At 39.2% G+C, this 23,407-nt stretch overlaps 1 pseudogene; it reads right to left on the bottom strand.

Moving 5' to 3' along the window:
* Positions 1–23,407, bottom strand: part of LOC143157296 (phosphatidylcholine translocator ABCB4-like) — a 50,991-nt pseudogene that overhangs the window by 11,110 nt on the left and 16,474 nt on the right.

Below are 23,407 nucleotides of genomic sequence, written 5' to 3'. Positions count from 1 at the left end.
AAAGAAGAACAGGTTTCTCTTTTTCAACACATATATTCTTTTAAAAATAAATCTCTTTTAACTTCTTATTTTAATGTGTAAGAAAACATCTCTAGGCTTGTGAATCATCAGCCTTTACTATAAGTGTAGAAAACAGCTTGGAAGCAAACATGACTCTCAGCCTTCAACTCCGTAAAAAAAATAAGATTTGCTGTGCCCAGACTCCTCTGCACAACTGATCATGATGTAATGGCAGGGAGGGAAAAGGCAGAAGAGAAGATCACACAGGTGCTGTGCTGCTTGAGGTGTGTCAGAAAACCAGTCCCCACAAAGCACGGTCTGTCCTGAGACAGCACGTCTTGGGAAGTGAGAAAACAGTTCTCCTGAAAGCTATGAAATGAAGTAACACCCTCCATCTTTGCTGCCACATTCACATTTCCCTTTGAAGCAGATTCCTAGGCTCCTGCTTCCCTTCCCAGCTGAGAGGGGAAGGAATGAAAATCAGAGCAAGGGATTGCAGGGCACAGTCAGCTACACTGTCACCGTGTGTTTTCATGCATCCTTGTTACTGATGGTTTCTGTACTGTGCCTTTTTATACTAAGCCCACAGACAACTGCAAGGTGAGAGAAAGAGAAGGTATGTGGCAGGTAGAAGAGAGGGGCTCTGAAAGAAAATAAGCTGGAAAGAAATGAAGAAAAGGAAAAAAAGTAGAGTGCTGGGAAAGAATAGGGAACCCGAATGCAGACTTGGGACAGGCGTGAGGGACCCAGGACTTTTAAAATGCTTAGTATGCTCTGAATGCTACAAACTATTTGAGAACATAAATTAATAACGCACGTTTTCAATTTTCAGCTTCATATTTGCTATATCACCATTTTGTCAGAACAATATAACAATGCAGACTTTTACTTCTTTGAGGAGTATATTCTTGATCCATCGCCAATGTCCCTATTAAGCAACACTGTGTAGTCCAACATAAAAATAGATAAAAACATCACTGAACCCACCTTTCCGGCAATTTCCAGTTCCTTCTTATCTTTTTTTTGCATGTCCAGCAAGCATCTTCATTTGAATCATTCCTGTTACAGCAATAATTGGCACAATGGCTAAAAGCAGAAGAGTCAGCTGCCAGCCATGGATCAATGACAAAACAATCCCAGTCCCAAGATTAGCTACATTTTGGGCAATTAGTGCGAGTCTGGAACCCGTAGCCTGCAAAAGAATGAAACCATTGTAAATTACCCTGTTTTATTTGAAAACTAGACAGGAATTATTTGTTACCTAGACAATTGAGAATTATTCACCAGAGGACATCTGAAAGTGCTTAATTTGGTCTAAATATTCTGCAGAACTGGATGTTTGATCTTTCGAAAAACCATTCTATTGAACAGATATTTCCCTCAAGTCTTCTGTATCTCATTGAGTCTTCGTCCTCTATTTCCATCTATTCACTCAGACTTACAGTCCTTGTTTGCAGATTTTGCCCAAGAAAACACAATGACATTTCATAAATCTCATATTTTTTATACGTAGAACCATGACTTCAAACTTGCCAGGCCTCCTGAAATGTGACATTTCCTAACTTGCAGTCCAAGATGACCATTTTTTCTCTCTGACGACTTTTAACTTTAAGCATGTGAACAAACACAGTGCTGCAATGAGAGCAATCCTCATTTTGAGCCATACACTTAAGCATCTTGTTAATATTTGCAACATTTAGCATGGGAACACAACGCTGGCTAGACATCTATGCAGGTTGGATGAAGAACTTTAAATAAATGGACTCCTTGGATGACTCATTTATACTAGTGATAACAGGACTGAACATTAGTATGAGCTAAAAGCAAAGATAGATATATATATATATAAAATACATCTTACCTACTATTCTGATATTGAATTTTTGTGTGACACCAAAATAAATAGTATTTAATAAATAATAACAGCTTCCAGATGACTGTGTGTGCAGGATTTCCACCTATCGAATCCAGTCTGTAACTTACTCCATGTTAAACCAGATATGAAAAATGCCAGTGCTTGTTACTTACTCCTTTCACTTGTGAAGCATCATTAGCAAGTCCTGTAATTAATGCTCCAGTGCTATTTTTGGGATCATCAAACCAGCCGACCTCCTACAACATGAAATAGAGTTATTATAATCTTAAAAACTTTAGTCTGCACATCACCTAATTAGGCTACATAAGAGAACTTAATCACTTTGGATTACAATGGGATGACACACACGATATGGTGTTCTTTACACGTAACCATAAATGCAATAGACCTAGAAGTTTGATAAAGATACGGGAACACAAAACTCAAACCTAGGTTGTGTTAACAATCCGTATATCCTTTTTGCAATAGCACAAACACCACCACATTATTTCATACTAAATGTAGCTTTACAAGAAATTTTTGCTTGTGAATTTAACATGTTTTTGATGATCAGATTCTCACTAAATAACAATACCAAGGAATCTGCCATTTAGGGACAATTACTTGGATGTATACCATGCATCTGCGAAGACTACTAACTAAACAATATACTTTCTCCTGTTATAAAGCTAAAAAATACATCTTAATTCTCTGCCAGTTACAAGTACTGTGAAATCTGTAAAGTCTTGCTGTGAAGTGTTTTGAAAGTCTGAGTGTCACTGCAAAAATCTCTGTGGTGTCTGAGAAGACATATGTAAAATGATATGCAGTGCTGGGAGATTACTTAAGACTACCTCTTCCTCATCTGGAAGACACTATTTTCAGGGAAAAAAATCTTGTCAATCATATACTTTTGTATCTCATTAACCATTCAGATTAAGTGGTCAGAGAGAGCAGTGACTCTAAAGCACTTAGTTCAAAACTAAAATGTCTGAATTAAATGCAAAACATTTGTCTTATTTAAGCCCAGGAAGTAAAAATAGAATAGTCACTCTCTCTTTCCTCCAGATTTGCCAAATATCAAAACCAAAAGATCATTATAATGAAACAATCTAAGTCTTTGTGTTACTTTATACACACATAATTCTTATCAACAGTATAGTATTTTTGTGTAATAACTGTTCATAAGGTTACTGTAAGAGCTTTTATATTTCCTACCATTAGTGTATAAATGCGTAACTTTTAGACATCAACAACCATGCTACATTTTGATTTCTTGGGGTTTTACTGTGGGCGAGGGATTATTTTTAAGTGCAATAAAGTACTGTATTCTTAAATACAGTAAGAAAAAAAGATGTAAAACAAACAGCTTCAATGTGGCTGTAAGCTCACATAGCCAGATGGCTGCTCTGGTGTTACATGATATGGAGAACACACCACGTGTTGGTGCTAATACACAAAATCCTCCCAGGTCCCACTGCTGTAGTGCCTGATACTTGAACATGATGCCAGGTGGACGCTACCTTCACACCAGAGTGAGAAAAGTGAATATAATGACATTACTTGACTCCTGAGACCATGAAAACCTCTCTGTTACCTTTAGGGTCTTTCAAGCCCTTCCTCCAGGGATCTGTTGAGGTTCAGCATGGTCTTAGAGACGTCACTTTCCTCCTCGGCTAGTCAAAAAAGTCCCATGGGACTTAATTTCCAAGGAGGTGACCTATAATCCCTTCCCATATAAACCAGAAAGAAGGGGCATCTGGGCCTCCAGTGAAAGGGGTTAATGAAAGGGAAGCTGATGCGGCTCAGGTTGGCTCTGGGAACTTCTCAAGGAGGAAATGACCCTCTGTGGAGACCAGGAAAACTTCACTCAGCTGTATGGGCTGAAGAAGTGGTACGGTTGTGCCTGTTTGGAAACCTCCTCTTTGGTCCAGACTTGCCGATGTATCAGACTAGCGTGGTTGGGATAGGCCACTGTTTGTAGCGAGTGAAAGGCAAGGAAGCAATGTGTCTGGTCTCACGTTGCTCTGCTTTCTACTGCCTCCGGGATCACATGCACACCTACAGCTGGGTCAGCTGGGAGTAAAATTTTATAAAAATTCAGGGAAGGATTGAATTTATGCTGTGGATTGACAATAAGATACTAAATACCAACATTTCCTTAAAATACTTGGTGTATTTAAAAAAATTACTCTGTAGGAAAAGCAACTAACTGGTAAGGGTAGAAATGGCAGCAAAAGAGGGGCAAAAATACCTGAGTCAGTTGTAGCTGTGCTGAAATACAAACTGGAAGTGCTGGCAAGCCTACAGGGCAGGTACCAGTGCAGGCTGTGCCTCCCAGGTAGGGCTTACCAGTTTGGGCTGGTACATTACACACCCTGCAGCAGAGTAGGGATGCTGAGCAGCTCGCCACGGCACTACCTCCAGGAAGCAGCTAATGCCAACCATCAAACGATGGTGGTAAGGCTGGTTATGCACACAGTTAGGATCCTTGCCATCCTCCTCACTGCTCAGCAACTAGAGACTGCTGTGCTTGGATTTCAGGCTGATTATTTTAAAAAGTTTTCACTGTGCTGCTGAACGTAGTTTTATTGACAGCAGAGCCCTGTTCCTACCCCTGACCACTACCATGGCTGTCTTTGGCTCTGTGCCTGCCACGTAGGAACAGCCACCAGTTTAGTGAGTGCAGCTAGTCAGATAGCCAGGTCCTATAACCTTCACTAGTAATTATCTGTGGATCCTAGCCTATACATGGAGTTAGCTGACCATGAAGGCTGATCTGATTTTCAGATTCAGCTTCTTAGAGTACAGCCTACTTTTTCTAGGTGCTTTGATTTTATTAAATAAGCTAAATAAACACTACCATCACCTTTGAGCTTTCTTACACTGGTTTTAAGATGACCTTTATTAGTTATATTAATAAAAAGGTTTTAAAACCATGTAAAATATTTACTTGGACCTGTTATGAAGATTTAGTCCAGTCAGTTTCTAAACTGAGCTAAAGAAATCAGTGTGGTATCTTTATGGATATGATCACAGCATAAATAAACACAAAGACAATTTATGGCATGTAAACAAACAAGCATTTCTAAAGCTCCAGAAAACTAGATATATATAATGCTTTTACCTGTCTCAGAATTGCTCTGAATGCCATGGATCGAAGCCTCATTGTAAGGATTTCTCCAGCTTTGCCAAATGTGAAATGCTGTTTGAGAAAAAAAAAACCCAACACCACCTTTTTATTACCTAATCACAGTTTTTGTCTTTTTCATATAAATAGTTGTGACCACCTGCATATAATATTAAAAAGAATATTATTAAGTAAAAAATATTCTACATGTAACTGAGGTAATCAAAGTTTTTAAAAGCTAAATTTAGAACCTATAAGAGTAGAGCACAGAATGAGACTTTTTTTTTTTAAGAAACAAGTGTATACTATGTAGCAATCTTCAAGCCCCACCAAACAATGATTTATTGCAGGAATTTTTTTATTGCACCTGTTCTCAAACTGAAACTGTTCACTTCAAAGTAACAGGCTCAGTGGTATCACAAGCAAGACCCTATATTTGTTTTAGGCACTGTACAAATACCAGGGATTTCCCTCTCTTTCTCTAAGAGCTTACAATCAAAAAAACGGTAGTGCTACTGGTTATTTTCTAGGGGAAGCCTCTGAACCTGCACAGAGACTCACTCACTACAACACAACTCGGTGTGCACAAAGATGTACTGGTGAATCTGTCACTCCTGGGCCAGGGCCATGCAGGGTCAGACTACGCAGGGATGAGATGAGGGAGACAGGCAGACACGTTTGAGTGGAGAAATATCCATAACAGCTATACCACCAATTTCTTTTCTTTTCCAAGAGCATCACAGAAGTAGGAATTTTGAGGTTGGTTCTGCCTGAAGAGAGGGCAAGGGCTGGAGGTCATTTCAGACAAGGCACCCTGTTGTCAGGGGCATCAGGCAGAAGGTAGCAAGGTGGCATTCAGAAGTCTACAGATGATTGGGCGAGGCCAACACAATTAGCTGAGCAATAACGAAAGGGATTTGTGCATGTAAATGAGATGCACATCAAGTCACGTAACAAGTGAACTGATTTATATATGAACTTGGCAGTTTTCCTGCAATATACGTAATTCCATGCATTGCCAAATACACATGTCCTTGTGAACAATTATGTGTACATGGGAATTTAGACTCTGCTTCAGAAAAAGTGGTCAAAACTATTTGATCCTGTACAAACAGAAGGATACATCCCATAGATTGAAGAGGTGATTTGAAACATTATTTAACTTTCATGGTATGGAGCTGTGAGTAATCTTAAATTAGAATCATAGAATCATAGAATCATTAAGGTTGGAAAAGACCTCTAAGATCATCGAGTCCAACCGTCAACCCAACACCACCATGCCCACTAAACCATGTCCCTAAGCGCCTCATCTACACGTCTTTTAAATACTTCCAGGGATGGGGACTCCACCACTTCCCTGGGCAGCCTGTTCCAATGTTTAACCACTCTTTCAGTAAAGAAGTTTTTCCTCACGTCCAATCTAAACCTCCCTTGGCGCAGCTTGAGGCCATTTCCTCTCGTCCTATCGCTTGTTACTTGGGAGAAGAGACCGACACCCACCTCGCTACAACCTCCTGTCAGGTAGTTGTAGAGAGCGATGAGGTCTCCCCTCAGCCTCCTTTTCTCCAGGCTAAACAACCCCAGTTCCCTCAGCCGCTCCTCATCAGACTTGTTCTCCAGACCCCTCACCAGCCTCGTTGCCCTTCTCTGGACACGCTCCAGCACCTCAACGTCCTTCTTGTAGCGAGGGGCCCAAAACTGAACACAATATTTGAGGTGCGGCCTCACCAGGGCCGAGTACAGGGGCACGATCACTTCCCTACTCCTGCTGGCCACACTATTTCTGATACAGGCCAGGATGCCATTGGCCTTCTTGGCCACCTGGGCACACTGCCGGCTCATGTTCAGCCGGCTGTCGACCAACACCCCCACGTCCTTTTCCGCCAGGCAGCTTTCCAGCCACTCTTCCCCAAGCCTGTAGTGCTGCATGGGGTTGTTGTGGCTGAAGTGCAGGACCCGGCACTTGGCCTTGTTGAACCTCATACAGTTGGCCTCGGCCCATCGATCCAGCCTGTCCAGGTCCCTCTGCAGAGCCTTCCTACCCTCGAGCAGATCAACACTCCTGCCCAACTTGGTGTCGTCTGCAAACTTACTGAGGGTGCACTCCATCCCCTCATCCACATCATTGATAAAGATCATTAAGCATATGATGTGGTCTTTCTCAGTTACTTTTGGTATGTTTTCTTAGAAATCCAAAGGGTTGAGTTCATGTAGGTACATGCAGAGTAGTTTCAGTGCAACCGGATCAGATGCTGACAGGAGTGTTGCACAGAGCTCAGAGCAAGTGTTGGGGCAACCATTTACTCAAGACAGAAGAATCAAAACCTGATCTAAACCTTGCTACCAACGTTGCTATCAGTACTATCAGTGCTGTCAGTATTGGGTTTTCCTACACAGGCTGTGGTGTAGGGTAGGTCTTACACCCAAATGTTCCTTTGCTGGGGAGATGGGGGTCAGCTTACAGCACAGAGAACATTTGAAACCTCTTATGATATTTTGAACCTATGTGATAGTGAAAGTTCTTAATCATTTTTCTTGTGTACTGCTTGACACTAAGGTGCTGAGAACTTAGCACAGTTGAGATATAGTGCCTCAAATACCACGAACAATTGCAGTAACAAAAACCTGAAGAAAAAAAGTGACAAAAAAATTGGTTCAAAACCTAGGAACAGCAGTGCATACATGCTATTTGTCTCCCTGATGGCAGCCTCTCCTTTTTCTACAAACATCTACATGAGAAAATTTTGAAAACTAATTTACTTATGTTACAGTGCAACCATTTCCCCTGTTATCATTACATGCATGCTATATGCATTACATACACTTAAAGTGATAAGAAGTCCATTTCTTGTTGAACTAAGATTTTTTTTCTTTGAAGCTTATAGATCTGAAGTGATTTTAAATGCCTTGTGAATCAAGGCTTCACTGGTATTTTGGCAAGATAAAATCAGTAACACACGTCAGTGAACAACCTACATGAGCAAATTATTATTGCAATTTACAACTGCAAAGTGCTGAGGCATGTCTTAAGACTCTAGAATAACATTGCTGGAGTCACTGGCTGAAGATTATTGCATGTTAAACAATGACTAGTTAGTGAGAGAGAAATAAGGAAATTGTTCTTAATATGATGTTATATTTTACAGACCCTTTATTTTTTTAGGCTAAGACTCAGCAATAAACAGACTTCTATTGTTTGTTTTCTGTATGCTATCAAAAGAAAAAAAAAATTATGTTGTATGGAGAGTTTGCTCTGTTATGGAAATAATTTTCCATTTAAAGCTTCCATGCACCTATTTATCTCAACAGTGGATAAATGAATATTAAAGATGTAGTATCTTCAAGCCATCATCATACTTCTATATATGGTAAAAAAATCATAGTTCATGAAGCAAGGAGATCATATAGTTTTGGTTTCACCAAGTTCGTAGAGCAATGACGATAATGCTCCTAAGTTTGGATAACACAAATATGTTTTATAAGGTTTGAGGTCTTCAAGGTCTCTAAGTCTTTTAAATAGATCTTTGAGGATGTTGTATATTGTTTGTTGTTGCATTGTGTTTGCATGTTTTGGATGTTGAGTAACTGTCATGTATTTTTAATTTTTTAATGAAATTTAATTTGCCTTAGCAAAAATTTATTTATTGTTTGCTCAGAGTGACTCCAGTTTACCTTGTTTTATACCTTGGTCCATAGCAATAAAATTTACAGTGCAATTATTTAAATTTTCTAATATAGATTTGTTATAAATCCTATCACACCTGAAAATATTTTTTAAAGTTTTTAGGGCAAATTAATGTTTCAGAAAGGAAGGACCTTAATTCTATTTTTTCCCAATATATATCTTCTGCCCTTTGTCAGATTATTTTCCATGTTGGACTGATCTGGGGACAATTGCTGAAAGATTGCAACTGCATAGCATGCTCCCCTTCCTTCAGGGACGTTTCCTGTTACTCTTTGCATTAAAAGCTGAAGAATAACACCAACATAATACTCTTTTCCCAAACAGTTGTTTGGAAGGTAACACCTCATGTATTATTAGAAAAAAATTAAGATAGGCTATTTCAGTATCTTTCATGTTATATACTACAGCTTGACTGGCTGTAAAAAATGCTCCAGTAAATGCAGATGTTGCTACGTGTTCATTTTTTTACTTTTTCTTGTTTTGTCGTGAAACTGTGAAAAACATAAGAAAACAAGACTGAGAGCCTCACCCCAAAACACTCAAAACATGAACCTGAGGTTCAGCTTCCAGGGCTGTATTTGTTTCTAAACTGATTCAGGTTCCTGTAGCAGACAGATAAGATAATCTTTGTCTTCTACAACTCACGCAAGTAACATGACCATATATTCTTTCTTGGTATGGCATATGAGTACCTTATGGCATACGGGTACATAAGCGCACATAAACACATATACTTGTACTCTCACACTCAGTTTGTCTCTCTCCTGCACTGCCAAAACCATAATAATATCCTGTACTGTATCAATATTAATACCTTTCCAACAAAATAGTGTGTTCTGACAGACAGTGTTAGAAAATTCCCACCAGTACAAATAAAGTGTTGCTTGCTTGTAAATGTAACTTCATTTTCTGACACCATAAATTCAGGTTTACAGAAATTCTCTCTATAATGAAAAGTCTACTCAGAAGTGTTATCTCACATCCCTTTTGTCTTGTCGTTTTTGCATTGCTTTGTGTCACATCATATCTTCTGAAAGGCTATGGCTGAGCACACGTGGGCAAGACAGCGCAAGGATCACCTTTCAGGCCTGCACTGCTCATGCTGACATACTGCCTTCTCTAAAGGGGTAAGGGCGAAGCAGATTCAGAGACGTCGCAGGAGAACCTCTCCTCATTCAGCGTCGGTGAGCTGATCTACTTGAGGATGTGCAATTTGCATCACTGCTCTGTGAGATGTTGAGCAGACATTTTGCATTCTCCATAGCAAGGAGCTTTGCCTGTTCCTCACATTTGCAGTGCAAATTAAAAAAAATGTATTATTTTATTGGTTTATCATAAAGGTAAGTAGGAAATAATGACAAAAGGTAAAGCATACAATGAAGATTTTTACTTCTTTGTTTTATACTCACCGCTGTAATGTCTGAAATGATGATTGAAAATATGGGTTGCAAGGCCCCACTGATAATTGCACATAAAGTTCCAATAACAAAGTACGGCCATTAAGTTTTATTCAACTCCATAATTTTAAAATATGAAACTGGAGGTGCGCTTTTATCCTAAAATGATTCCATCAGGATAAATATAATAAATTAATGGAGGGAAATGAGGGACATGTGTATTCTTTGTAATATGCTCTTTATCCCATATTCCATGTTGGGAAACCCCAAACTAACTGATCTTTAAAAAATGTATTAATTAACTGCAGAAATTCTTACTGTTATTCAGTACCCAATATTAATAACATAAAAGAAGAAGGAAAAGACCAGTGAATGCTATATAAGCTCTCATTTCTTCCAACAATAACAATTTGAGCCTTTCCCTGAAAGGATTAGTCATAAATCCTACTTACCCTTCATAGAACTATCCAGAAAAAGTTGTGAATTTAAACCACATTTTGCATTTGATGGTATCGAATGTTAAAAGAATTGCTCCTTACTCATTGCTGAATATGATCTCTTGCAAGTTGAGGTCATTAGCCAGCTTGATAATTATATCTTAATTTTCAGGAATTTATTTGCTAACACAGACATTTTAGACAATAGATAGCAAAACATTTAGACAAATATAGTAATTATTCTCTATTCAGTGTGTGTTATTTGAGTTAAATGACTAATTACCTGGTTTTGTTTTTGTTCTATAATTAAATGAATTAACTTGCTACTCAAGCTGTTCCCATACTCAAGTAATTTTGTTTCATAATATTACTCAAATAAAATATTTCAAGTATCACAACAAAAAATTAAGTATAGCTTCAGGGGAAAAGACTCTTTCCATAGAATTCTTGTGTGATTTTGTTAATTTATGAGTCTTTAACCAGACATGTGGACTGCCTTCGCACATTTTGTTAAAAAGTTACTCCCTCTTGAGTGGGATCATGTTTTCTTTCTTATCCCATTAGTTATGGAAAACACATGCAAGTAAGAATCCAGAGACACAAGCTGAATTGCTTTTACATCAGGTTCATCATTCTGTATTCTGAATCTTTTTATGCTTTTCTGAGTGGATTGTCTTTTCTCTCCAGTCAGTATTGATCCCTTCCGTGCTTCCTCTGAGACAGCTGGTGCATTACCTTCTTCCTGTAACTGATCCTCAGTTCCTGATGCCTGAAATGAAACACAGCATGTTGCTAAAAATTGTTTACGGCCACCCAGAGGGACCTTGACAGGCTAGAGAGGTGGGCCTGTGTGAACCTCATGAAGTTCAACAAGGCCAAGTGCAAGGTCCTGCACCTCGGTTGGGGCAATCCAACACAGGCACAGGCTGGGTGATGAGTGGATTGAGAGCAGCCCTACAGAGAAGAACTTGTGGGTATTGGTGGATGAAAAGCTGGACATGAGCCAGCAATGTGTGCTTGCAGCCCAGAAAGCTGATCGCATCCTGGGCTGCATCAAAAGAAGTGTGGCCAGGAGGTCGAGGGAGGTGATCCTCCCCCTCTACTCTCCTATCATGAGACCCCACCTGGAGTACTGTGTTCAGCTCTGGAGTCCTCAGTACAGGAAAGACATGGACCTGCTCGAGGGTGTCCAGAGGAGGGCCACGAAGATGATCGGGGGGCTGGAGCTCCTCCCCTATGAGGACAGGCTGAGAAAGTTGAGGTTGTTTAGCCTGGAGAAGAGAAGGCTCTGGGGAGACCTTGTTGCAGCCTATCAGTACTTAAAGGGGGCCTACAGGAAAGATGAGGAGGGGCTCTTTATCAGGGAGTGTAGTGATAGGTTGAGGGGTAGTGGTTTTAAACTGAAAGAGGATAGATTTAATGTAGATATTAGGAAGAAATTCTTTACTGTGAGGGTGGTGAGACACTGGAACAGGTTGCCCAGAGAAGTCGTAGATGTCCCCTCCCTGGAAGTGTTCATGGCCCGGTTGGATAAGGCTTTGAGCAATCTGATCTAGCTGAAGATGTCCCTGCCCGTGGCAGGGGGGGTTAGAACTAGATGATCTTTAAGGTCCCTTCCAACCCAAACCATTCTATGATTCTATATTATCTGGTACTTTCAAATGATGATCAATTCTAAATAAAAACAACAACAATTCCTGTTAAATTAATGGAAGATTGATAAGAACTGAGTAATTTTACAAAGACCAACCAAGTACTGAAGTTTCATTAAGTCCTCTCTATACTCAGTGAAAAATTTGCCAATACACTAACACTTGGGGGGGGGAGTTTTAGCCACAGAGATTTTTTTTTTCTTTTTTTTTGTCATGTTAAACTGTTCTGAAAACATTCAGGAAAGTTAACTAAGTTAACTGAAGAGACCAACCAGAAAGCCTCTTTAAAATGCAAAAATTATATAAAAGGGCCTTAAAGAAAAAAGAATCAGAAAGTCAACAAGAGGGACTTTCAACATGAGGAGGGAGACATGAAGAATAGGAGCAAGACTTCCACTTGCTTCGAAGTTAAGGCCTGAGAGAAACTGCTTGAGAAGTTCAGGAGACAGCTTGCGAGATAAAAAAAATATTCAAGATAGACCATGTCTGAATGACAAAACTTCAGGAGCCTGAGTCACTAAAGTGCTGGTGATTTGCAAAAGTACTTGTGTAGAAGAGTTTGAGTTTTCACAATGAGGGTGGGAGGCACTGGAGCAGGTGACTTGAGGTGGGTGTAGAGTCTCCATCCTTGGAGGTATATCCAAACCCAACAGGACACGGCTGAGCAACCCGCTCTGACCTCAGAGTGCACCCTGCGTTCAGCAGGGGTTGGACTAGATGAGCCACCGAGGTCCCCTCCAACCTGAGCTATTTTATAATTTTATGATTTGGAAAAATAGTCTGAGAATTGCTCAGCACCAGAACTTCATTTTTGCCACAATCTTCATTTTTAGCTTCTCACATACCTTATTTTTAATGTTGTACTTTTAAAGAAACTTTTTTGCTTAGAATTCCTGTAATTCACAAATTTGATTAACACTTATATGTTTTACTTAATATGAAGTTTTCTTAATATGAAGTTTAGTACTCTTCAGGGAAGCTTTTTTTTCCCCTAGAGTTTCTCTACTGAGAAAACACTGCAAAGCTGGAGGTACCTTTGGGAGCAATTCAGTCCGGTTAGGTCAATAGCACACAATATGATAAAAACTATGAAAAAATTTTTGTGAAAAAGCTACCTGCATATTAACAAGCTTGTAGTAAATTCCATTCTGTTCTATTAATTCATTATGGGTCCCTTGTTCTGTGATGACACCATTTTCAAGTGCAGCTATAAGATCTGCATTTTGAACCATTGAGAAATGATGAGTGATAACAAGTGTAGTGTGTCCTTTCCTGATCGGGAAACAGCGTAATGATGGCTCCACATTAGCATTGTCAGGTACATATAATATTTCCCGTCTTCATATTAGAGTTGAACAGAATATTTTAACTGAAAATTTTTCTTTGGAAATGGTGTTCTAATAAAGATGAAATTTGTCAACTGAGAAATTTTGAATTTCACAATATTTTTCAGTTCCTCCGAGGTAAACGAATGCAAAAATGTAACTTAAATCACATACCGCAAAACATATTTTATTTGAAAATATAAATTCAGGTACTCTGTTTTTTTCATGTCAGACTTTCTAAACAAAAATACCTAAAGACTCTTTTTTCGAAACTGCCCCTTCAGTATCCTCCCAGGGTTTGTATCCAGTTTCCACTGAAAAAAGACTATCTACCATTAAGCACGTGAGTGACAATTCTATTTCAGAGCATTTCACAAATATTAAAAATTAATCACTTAGCAATTTTACTTGCTTTAAATTACTCGTTTGACTTAGCTGAAAATATTTATTTAAAACTGTACTTAAAATCATATTTCTATTACATCATTTTTCCATCTTTTTAATTACTCATGAATAACAAAATAAATCCTATAAGTATGTAGTTTGACACAACAAAGATGTTTTTACAGGCACATTGTGACAGTATGCACTGGGATAAATAGGTATTAATATCTAATGACCCAAAAAGTGAATCCAAGCTTTATATAATTCAGTTTAAAAATCTTCACTTAACATTTTGAACTGCTAGAATAATGGCTTAATAAGTGTTTTAGAATTAGGAAATAAAAGAGAAAACTGTAATGTGTGGAATATTCTCAATGAATTTCCAGCTAAACCTGATATCTTAATATTGTCACATGTTTTTAAGAACTGAAAATGACAGCCATTCAAACCGTCCTATAAAAAATGGTATACATTTTCTTGGTAGTCTGAAAGCTTCACTATGTCTGAGATGATCTTAAAAAGTTAAAATCACATCAAAGAAGAAGAAGAAAATCAAGTTAAGGTCCTTCATTATAAAAAGCAGAATGCCCCATCCACATAAACAGTAAAGAGAGATTTAGCAGAGGTTTGGTGAAGCCTGCAGGGAAAAGTGGTCTACTCTAGATGTGATGTAAACCTTCTATAGAGGTACATGCTCAGCACAGCGAGGAAGAGAAAAAGTAAAAGACAAATGAATGCTTGGCACACAACAGCTTAGCTTAAGATCAGCAATCAGAGCTAGTCTAGTCTGAGCAAGTCTTTCTGGCATGCTCTGCCAGAAACGTCAACAGGGAGGTTCATCTCACCATACGACATATTTTAAAGATAGGTGGGGGAGGTGAGAGGCTACGTAACTTGTTTAAACTAGCTGTGTAAGTTTTATATTGCAGCAGTTGGGATCCCACCAAATATGTCTCGATCAGCAGTTCTCTGCCCTCCTGTCTCTGGGATTCACTTTAGAGGTCATGGGTTGGGAGAAAGATCCCTGAGTGTGCCAGCTAGCGTAGTTTCACAGAGTGGTGTGAATTATCAGGAATTAGGACTAGTGGACACAGAGTCTAACTTTTACTGAAATTAGTGGCACATAGGTGTCCAAGGCAAAATTAGGGACTAAAATATCTTTGAAGATGAGAAGGTAGATTCTGTTGCCTGATTCTTCCAGACACAACCCTGGGCAGTGGGTGGAGTAGGGTACTTCTCCTGAGGCAGAATAGCATATGAAGGCAAAATGCGTTCTGAAGATATTGTCCATAGATAACTGTGATCATTGCTGAAAATGTTTATGCAATGGAGGTAATTTGTGTTCACCCAGAGGATAAGCATAGATGCATAGTGAGAGGGAGAAACAGAGGGAGGAAAAAACCCAAAGAATATGATTGATTCAGCCGTAGGAATAGGTGGAACTATTTTGTAAATGGTTCATACACTTGCTTAGAGAAGACAACAAGAAATACAGGATTAACTATTTTTTTTAATTGTCTAGGTGGTTTAGAAGTTATGTCTAGACAGCAGTCAACATGTAGCAGCTGCTCTTGAAGACACCCCCGAGTTGGTTTTGAATTACTTTGTTGGGTGTTAATGAGAACATAGCGCACATGGATCCCCAAACCTGCTTGGGAATATTAAGTTCTTAGCCCATGTTGAACTCTCCACTGCTCCAAAGACTAAAGCTTGTTTGGAAAAGCCTGCTACAGTTCAGTCCTACCCATAATGTCATTAACTAAATTCCATGGGCACTTACAAAAGCACTTCACCACTGGGAAGTCTGCCTGACCTCACAGAGCTAGTGTTGGCAAATTTCAAAACAGACTGTTAATGTATTTATTTTTTAAAGCATCTCATTATTCATTCCCATTTAGAGTTCCCAATCTTTGTATGAACAGAGAGTATTTGCCAAATTCAGGCTTACCTTAGACTTTTTAGGGGTCTCTCTTTCTTGCAGTTCTTTAAACGAACGAGCAATACTGACCTTGTCCAGTGCTGCCTGCACAACTGATTCAGTATCCATAGCTGATGTTGCCTCATCAAGCACAGGAATTTTAGGATTGCGAACCAGAGCTCGGGCAACTGCTATTCTTTGCTTCTGGCCTCCACTCAGCTGTGCCCCTCTTTCTCCAACCATGGTTTCAAACTTCTACAAGACAGCCTGTGCTGGTTTTGGCTGGGGTGGGGAGTGAGCAAGCGGGCTGTGTGGTGCTTAGTTGCTGGCTGGCATTAAACCACGACACAACCGCACATGTTTCCAAAACGCTCAGTGGCACAGTCCTTTCACCAAAGAAAGGCAGCGTAAAGAAAAGGCACATCAGCGTTAGTTACCCCAGCACCATCTTCTCCTTCCTGTAAAACACTACAGGATAAACACCCACTTGGATATACCTGCCTAATCATTTGTGTCCCTGGAATTCTCATAGTTCTTCAAATGCCCACCAAGTCATGACCTAAAGATTTAAAATTAACATTATTCTCAAAAGTTATGAGGAAGCTCTGCACAACTCTGCTTATTCACAGCTCCAGGGATAGCTTCCTCTGTTTACAAGAATCCCTTCAAAGGAACTATTTGGCACAAGAAGGTTTAGGAGAAATTACTTCAGCAGGACAGCTGGTTTGCTTACGTTGGGTAGCTTCATGATGAAGTCATAAGCATTTGCCTCCTTGGTAGCTTTTTCAATCTCTTCCATGGTGACGTCCTCACGGCCATAACGAATATTTGCAGCAATGGTAGTAGCAAAGAGCATGGGCTCCTGATTCACCACACCAATAATGTCCCGCAGATATCTTACGTTTAGGGTCTTAATATCCTGCCCATCAATGGTAACCTAAACAAAAGGAAGCAGACAAAAATTGTGTACTAAGTGTTTTGGTCAAGGAACCTTCTCCCCAGGTTGGCACATGCCTTTTTAGGGGAGACTTTACCATGTCATTGGAACAAGGGCAGTGAGACCAGAACTAGACTTCCAACAACTGTGACACACAGAGCAGTCATCTCACTTGAGGTATCTTACCGTGCCTTTCTTGGGATCGTAAAATCTCTGGATGAGCTGAACAGTTGTACTTTTCCCACAGCCACTGCCACCAACCAGGGCCACTGTCTGGCCACAACTAACCTCGAGATTCAAGCCCTTCAGTACCTGTGCATGTAAGAAAGGTAACCAAAAAGGTAACAGTATGTAAAAATGTCAGTGTAAATTTGAAGAAACTCTAAAGACTACAATAAAATAAAGCGGAAGAACTACATGTGAAGTTGTGGAAGGGCTGACATGGAGTTCATGGAGTTTTACTGCACTATGAAGAGGTTCTTCCTTCTGCTCATCCCTTCAAAATGTGGCATTTCACACCTATTGCAAAAGTGAAGGTCTGCTTTCCATGCAAACTTACTGCTTGGTCTCAGAGAGGTGGTGAAGATGCCACACAGCAATTACAGCAGTTGTAGAGGAAAAGAACTACTTTTCTTTCCCTCTTACACTGCTGTTGGCCTATTGGAGCTTTTCTCTGTAGGTTTCTCTAAAACTTCAAGAAGCAGAGAGACAATTGTAAACCTCTGTGTAATGAGATGAAAGGGAACCTTTTCTCGGATATTTCTTTTTCAGTTACTAAGGAGAAACAATTTATAGCTTTATTTTTGCATATTTATATAAAACATCTTATTATTTCATTACGAGTAACCCAGTAGGAAGCCATCATGCAGAAGTTCTTCGCTTAAAATAAGTGGGAGAGCTGATATTCCATTAAACATTTGTCAAGACTATTCTTGTTTCAGAACAACAGGGTAAAGAAAGCATTTTTTTGTTTTAGTAATACTAAAACCTCTGAAAAATTGCCATTTTTATCAAGAATATTTTGAATTGTGAGATTCAGGTGATGTCAAAATGAGCAAGTATGAACTGAGACAACCTAGTTTAAACCCTTAAGCTACCTTAGAACTCAATCAAAAGTCTTTGTTTTGCAAGTTTTTACATGGTAGTATACTTATTACAGTGTTAGACATTTACATGGAATAGCTAGCCGTGGGAATAAGATAAAAGCTAAGAGCCTGATCTAAAACCTGAAGATGCAAATGGAAACTTTTCACTGATTTCAGTCAGCTTTGGGCCAAATACTTTGTCGTCCACTGAAGTGAGAAGTATAAAGTATCTTCACAGTATTTTCTTACACATAAACATGCAAGATAAAAAGTGCTAAAAGGTAGAACGGGCCTATCTGAGGGCATTATTTAGGTTTTTATCTCCATCCTACCACAAGCTAATATTAGAGAAGAAGCCTAGGTAGTCTGAACCTTGCTAAAATGTAGCTGTGGCAACAGCAAGCCTGGCACAGTCGTCACGCACAGGGACCTGCTCCGCGTCTTGGGTAGGTTATGCAGCCCTTGCTGGGGAAGTGTTCCTGCAGCTGTCACATGGGATGAATTCGCAGCCATTGATGTCACATATATCTGCACAAGTTTACGAATGCAGGGTGAGGTCTTCTGTTATGCGCTACCGTCTTAGACCTTACTGATGTCAGTAGGCAAAGACAACTTAGCAGTATGCAATGGTGTTTCCATTAATACATTATGTTCCCTTGCATCCTCTGGCTTGCTCATCATTCTTGTTTTCCTTTGTTATGCAACATCCTTCACCCTTTCTCACCAGGATTAAGTGCTAAAAATGTGACCTCTGTAATAGATAGAGGAAGAAGTAAAAAACCAAAGCCCTTCTCTAATACTAGATAATCTGACAAACATTTTAGAAAGCTGATGCAGAATTCACTGAGAATAGTAGTCTTCATAGTCTTTGTATGGATTCTAATGGCAGCTAATATAAGTGCCAAATGATTTCAACTGATCTCTTTAGAAACTGGAGAGCTGGAATATTTTCTTTGTCTGTTTCTTTAAAAGTTGACTAAGAAATTCTCATTCTTCCCTGTCTTGATATTCTACCTGAACAAAATGGAAACAGGTCCACTTTTATAGATTAGTGAAAGTGGACTTCCTTCACATTGGAAAACAAAATGATTTTCCAAGACATTCTTAATAAACATATTTTCAGAAATCATTCAGACCTCTTCCCCAGTTAATTGCATCAAGACTTACCTTAGTGAGAACTCTCAAACAAAACAATCTCTTCCTTCAAAGGGGCAGGTTTTGCATTGTAAATGCAATAAACTAGGTGTTGGATCTGCTGCCAGTTTCTCAGACAAATGCTTTTACCAGACTTACAGTGTGGACAGTTTGAGAGATCAGTATACTGCTATAACATTTTTACTGGGTTAAAATGAGTATTATTACAATTAGCATTTTCCATTATATTTGTGACTTACAAGGATCTCCAACCTTTTAGCTTTTAGTGGAATTTTCAGGTAGTTACATTTCATTTTAAAAGGTTGGCTCTTAATTTAGTTAACTAACCAGTTCTGGCTAAAATGTGTTATCAGTTCTGGATAAAAGCAAAGGTTTCCATTATTTCTAGGACTTTTTTTTAAATTATAGCAATTATTTTTCTCTAAGGCAATCAAGTTATCTTAAATGGAATCTGTATCACCTCCATGCGTAATACCTTAGTATCTGGCCTAGCAGGATAATTGAAGTAAACATTTTGGAATTCCAAATTTCCCTTAGTGTATTTTGGTTTATAGCCAGCATTGAATGCACTGTCAATTTGAGGTTCCTGTGCAGAATAACATGTCAAGAAAAGGGAAAAAACCATTGTTTAGATTCTTAATGGCATTTTAGCATGATACAGGGCTGTGAAATCTTAGGCGTTAATGTTACCATATAATGAGGCATAGCAAGCCTCATTGCAAAATAGCTGCAACTACTCATAGATGCATGAAGCTGCCAGTCCAGGTCACTGGCAGATCTGCTGTCAGGGGTGAGTAACCAAGGCAAATGCTCAGGGCCTTAAGTCTTCACTGGAGTAAATTAAGGAATAGAGGAAAAAGTCTAAAACATCAGTGAAAGGAAGGAGTAACCTACACATTTGCATCCAGCCATTGCATACTAACAGTAACTTGTGTTCATGATTACACCCCTTCCTTTAATATACTGTAGGAGACAGCAGCTGTGCCGTATTAACACAGACAGGGAACTAGGTTTTCATGCACTTGTTTTCATTCCTCCCAGAACAGTCTAGAATCAAGAATAGCGCACCAATATTCACAGGCAGAAATATAGCTTGTGCAGACAACCCAAGATCAGTTTTGAAATAGCATTGTAGTCACTATGATACTATAGTAGCAAGGCTACAGTCCCTGCCAGCCATCTAGTATGTAGCAGCTTACAGCCCCAGCTAGCCAGTATGTACCGTAAGTCTGGTAAGTAAATATTATAGCTCAAACCCATCCTTGTCAGGCATGGTGCTGCTGTTACTCGTATCTCAGCTAGTTACTTGAGTTAGCATGGGTATTATTACAACAGCTGCACTCATCTCTGAACTACAAGATAGGTGTGATCTCAGAGGTAAAAATGTCAGCAGACACTTCAGCATTGTTTCATAACTGTTATCTGACGCAGTAAAAATTGGAAACACAGCCCTAAGTTTAGTTATATTTTATATATAGTATTTGAATAACTCATAAAATATTTGTAAACTATACAAATATTTTAATATTGTTTGGTATAGGACTTGAAAGTAGAAGTTACATTGCCAAATTGCTACAGATGTAGTCACTAAGCCATGTCCCTAAGCACCACGTCTACACTACCTCCAGGGATGGTGACTCCACCACTTCCCTGGGCAGCCTGTTCCAATGCTTGACAACCCTTTCAGTGAAGAAATTTTTCCTAATACCCAATCTAAACCTCCCCTGGCACAGCTTGAGGCCATTTCCTCTTGTCCTATTGCTTATTATTTGGGAGAAGAGACCAACACCCACCTCGCTACAACCTCCTTTCAGGGAGTTGTAGAGAGCGATGAGGTCTCCCCTCAGCCTCCTTTTCTCCAGGCTAAACAACCCCAGTTCCCTCAGCCGCTCCTCATAAGACTTGTTCTCCAGACCCCTCACTAGCTTCATTGCTCTTCTTTGGACACGCTCCAGCACCTCAACGTCCTTCTTGTAGTGAGGGGCCCAAAACTGAACACAGTATTTGAAGTGTGGCCTCACCACTGCCGAGTACAAAGGGATGATCACTTCCCTACTCCTGCTGGCCACAAAATGGACTTACCCACCTGGTCACAAGTGGGAACAATTAAATGAACTGCTCCTCAAAAACTCTTAGGTCTTGCTAGAGACCCTGGTGCCTCAGCAAAATGGAGAGGATGACTTCAAGAGCTGCTGACCTATCACTGGTGTAAACTCATTAGCAGGCAGGCTGTGACTGGGGTCAAACCTTCAACCACACTGTCATACCCCAAGCCCTCCAACAAAAGGTCCAACCTGATATCTGTGTAGATAAAGACTGTAGGTAAATGAACTGTGTCTAGGACAGGAGCTAACGTTACAAAGGGAATGTTACCTGGCGCCCGGTCTTTCTCTCTTGAATGCAACCACCTGGCATGAATCATGATTCCTAGAAGTTATAGCTCAGTCCTTTAGCAAAGATCTGGTGTGACTGAATAAAAAATTAACAGCTAATTATTATTGATCCAAGCTGGCTTTTTAGCAAGGGACTTTGAAGTAGGTGATTTTTATGTTGCTACCCAGCTTACAGAGATATCAGTGGTATGCAGAACTGTACTGTTTTTGTTTTTGTTAGCAGGGGTGAAAAAGTGAAAAATGTAGTTTGAAAAGCTAACTTCAACCTCACTTAAAAATTTAAAGTCACATACTCCAATAAGACTATACAGGATCCGTTCAGCATTTTTCATAAACATTGTTCAGATACTGGTGAATACTTACTGTAAAGCCTTTTCCAATTGTATACTGATTGGAGAGTATCAAAGTGGTTCCATACTAGAAGGCCAAGGCATATGATGCATATATCAAAAAGAAAACAATACCCGTAGAAATATTGGCTGAAAGAGCCTTTTTGATACCAATGCGTTTGGCATCTTCTAATTTTTTTTGATATCTGAAAGAAAAAAACCAAAAAAACAGAACATACAGGAAATTACACTTTCTTTCATTGTGTATATTCATAAGTTTCCCATAAAATACATCAAAGATATATAAAATATTTTTGTAAACAGTAATCCAATCCTGAGAAAGATCTTGCTAAGAGTAGAAGGAAGTGCATTGATTGTCTTTCATGTTGTGACAGACTGAGCTGATCAATTTTATCTGGAACAAGTACTGGATGAGTGGAAAAGGCTGTGGCAATCTGTTAAACAGCTTTAATCTTGTGATTTTCAGTGGAATCTTCCAACTGTGAGTGAATATTACTGATGTGATGAAAAAAGGTAAGCAGTGCCTAGCCATGGGAAGAACTGGCTGAAAGATGTCTCCTCTTAACGTGCAGACTTCATGTGAGTAGGTTGTAGTAGGTGTCTAGGATTGAGGATAAACTTTCTGAGGGAATAAAGTGTAAAAGTTGGGAGAGACCCATATAAATTCTAAAACCAGTTCTGATCGATAGGAGGATTAATGAAAGTACAGCATGTTAAACGAGTAGAAGAATCAATAACAGGAGAAAGAAAATACTGGTATCGGATCAGAAATAAAGGTAACAAGGATGAGATAACTGTTGCCTGAGTGTTGAAGTACATTGTAAAGAAAGGAGAAATGGTGATATGGAGAAAATGGGATCAATTTATGTCAAAATCTCTTTGGTGATGAATGTAAAAGATATTGGGATGGTGCTTGTGTCTGATAGTCTAGATTGGATTTGGACATGGACAGAGAGAACAATTCAGTCAGAAGTGTGTGACTGTGAGAGACACATCATAAATACAGACTAAAGAATCAAATGCCAGCAATAGCGGTGTGACCCATGTGCTCTGGGAAGTGATAGCTGAGAAGTTTCTTTTTTAAATAGTCACTGAACAAACAAAAGGACTTTTTTTTAGAATTAGTTTAAGGCTATTAAGGTAAAGCTGGCTATAGATAAAAATCAAGGTTAAAATGTTGCAGGTTGAATCAGTTAAAGTAATTACAGATGAACACACACACAAAAGGTCTGCAACAAAGGTTTTCCATTTCATGGGTCTTAGAAATTAAAAAGCATTGAGATGATAATTGCACTGAGGATAGCACCAAAACTGTAGTTCAGCCTCAACTTTCAGTACAAAAATACCCCACAAATGTGCATGGTGCCAAAAGCAGGATGACCAATGTGAATTAGAGTATTTTAATTACCACAACTGAATTTTAATTATCCAAACCGAAAGGGAAAGCAGTAAGGAAGGAAAGCACCTCTCATGGTGATCATGGAGTCTTTATTCCAGAGTATTGAATAAACTGGCAACCATAACAGTGGTCCAGTAGTAAAGACTTTCAGTTATTATTTTCAAATTGTGGATAGAGCCACAGGACGGAAGTATTACAAAAGAAACAGTAACCTGAGAAATTACAAGCTTGTAGCCTGACAAAAACAGCTTGCAAACAAATCCTGAAGAAAATAATAAAATCAGAAATAAATGGAAATAAAATAA

The sequence above is a fragment of the Aptenodytes patagonicus genome, chromosome 2 (genome assembly GCF_965638725.1).
Source record: "Aptenodytes patagonicus chromosome 2, bAptPat1.pri.cur, whole genome shotgun sequence".
Taxonomy (NCBI): domain Eukaryota; kingdom Metazoa; phylum Chordata; class Aves; order Sphenisciformes; family Spheniscidae; genus Aptenodytes; species Aptenodytes patagonicus.
The sequence above is the reverse complement of the archived record's forward strand: the minus strand, read 5'-3'. Positions and strand labels throughout refer to the sequence as shown.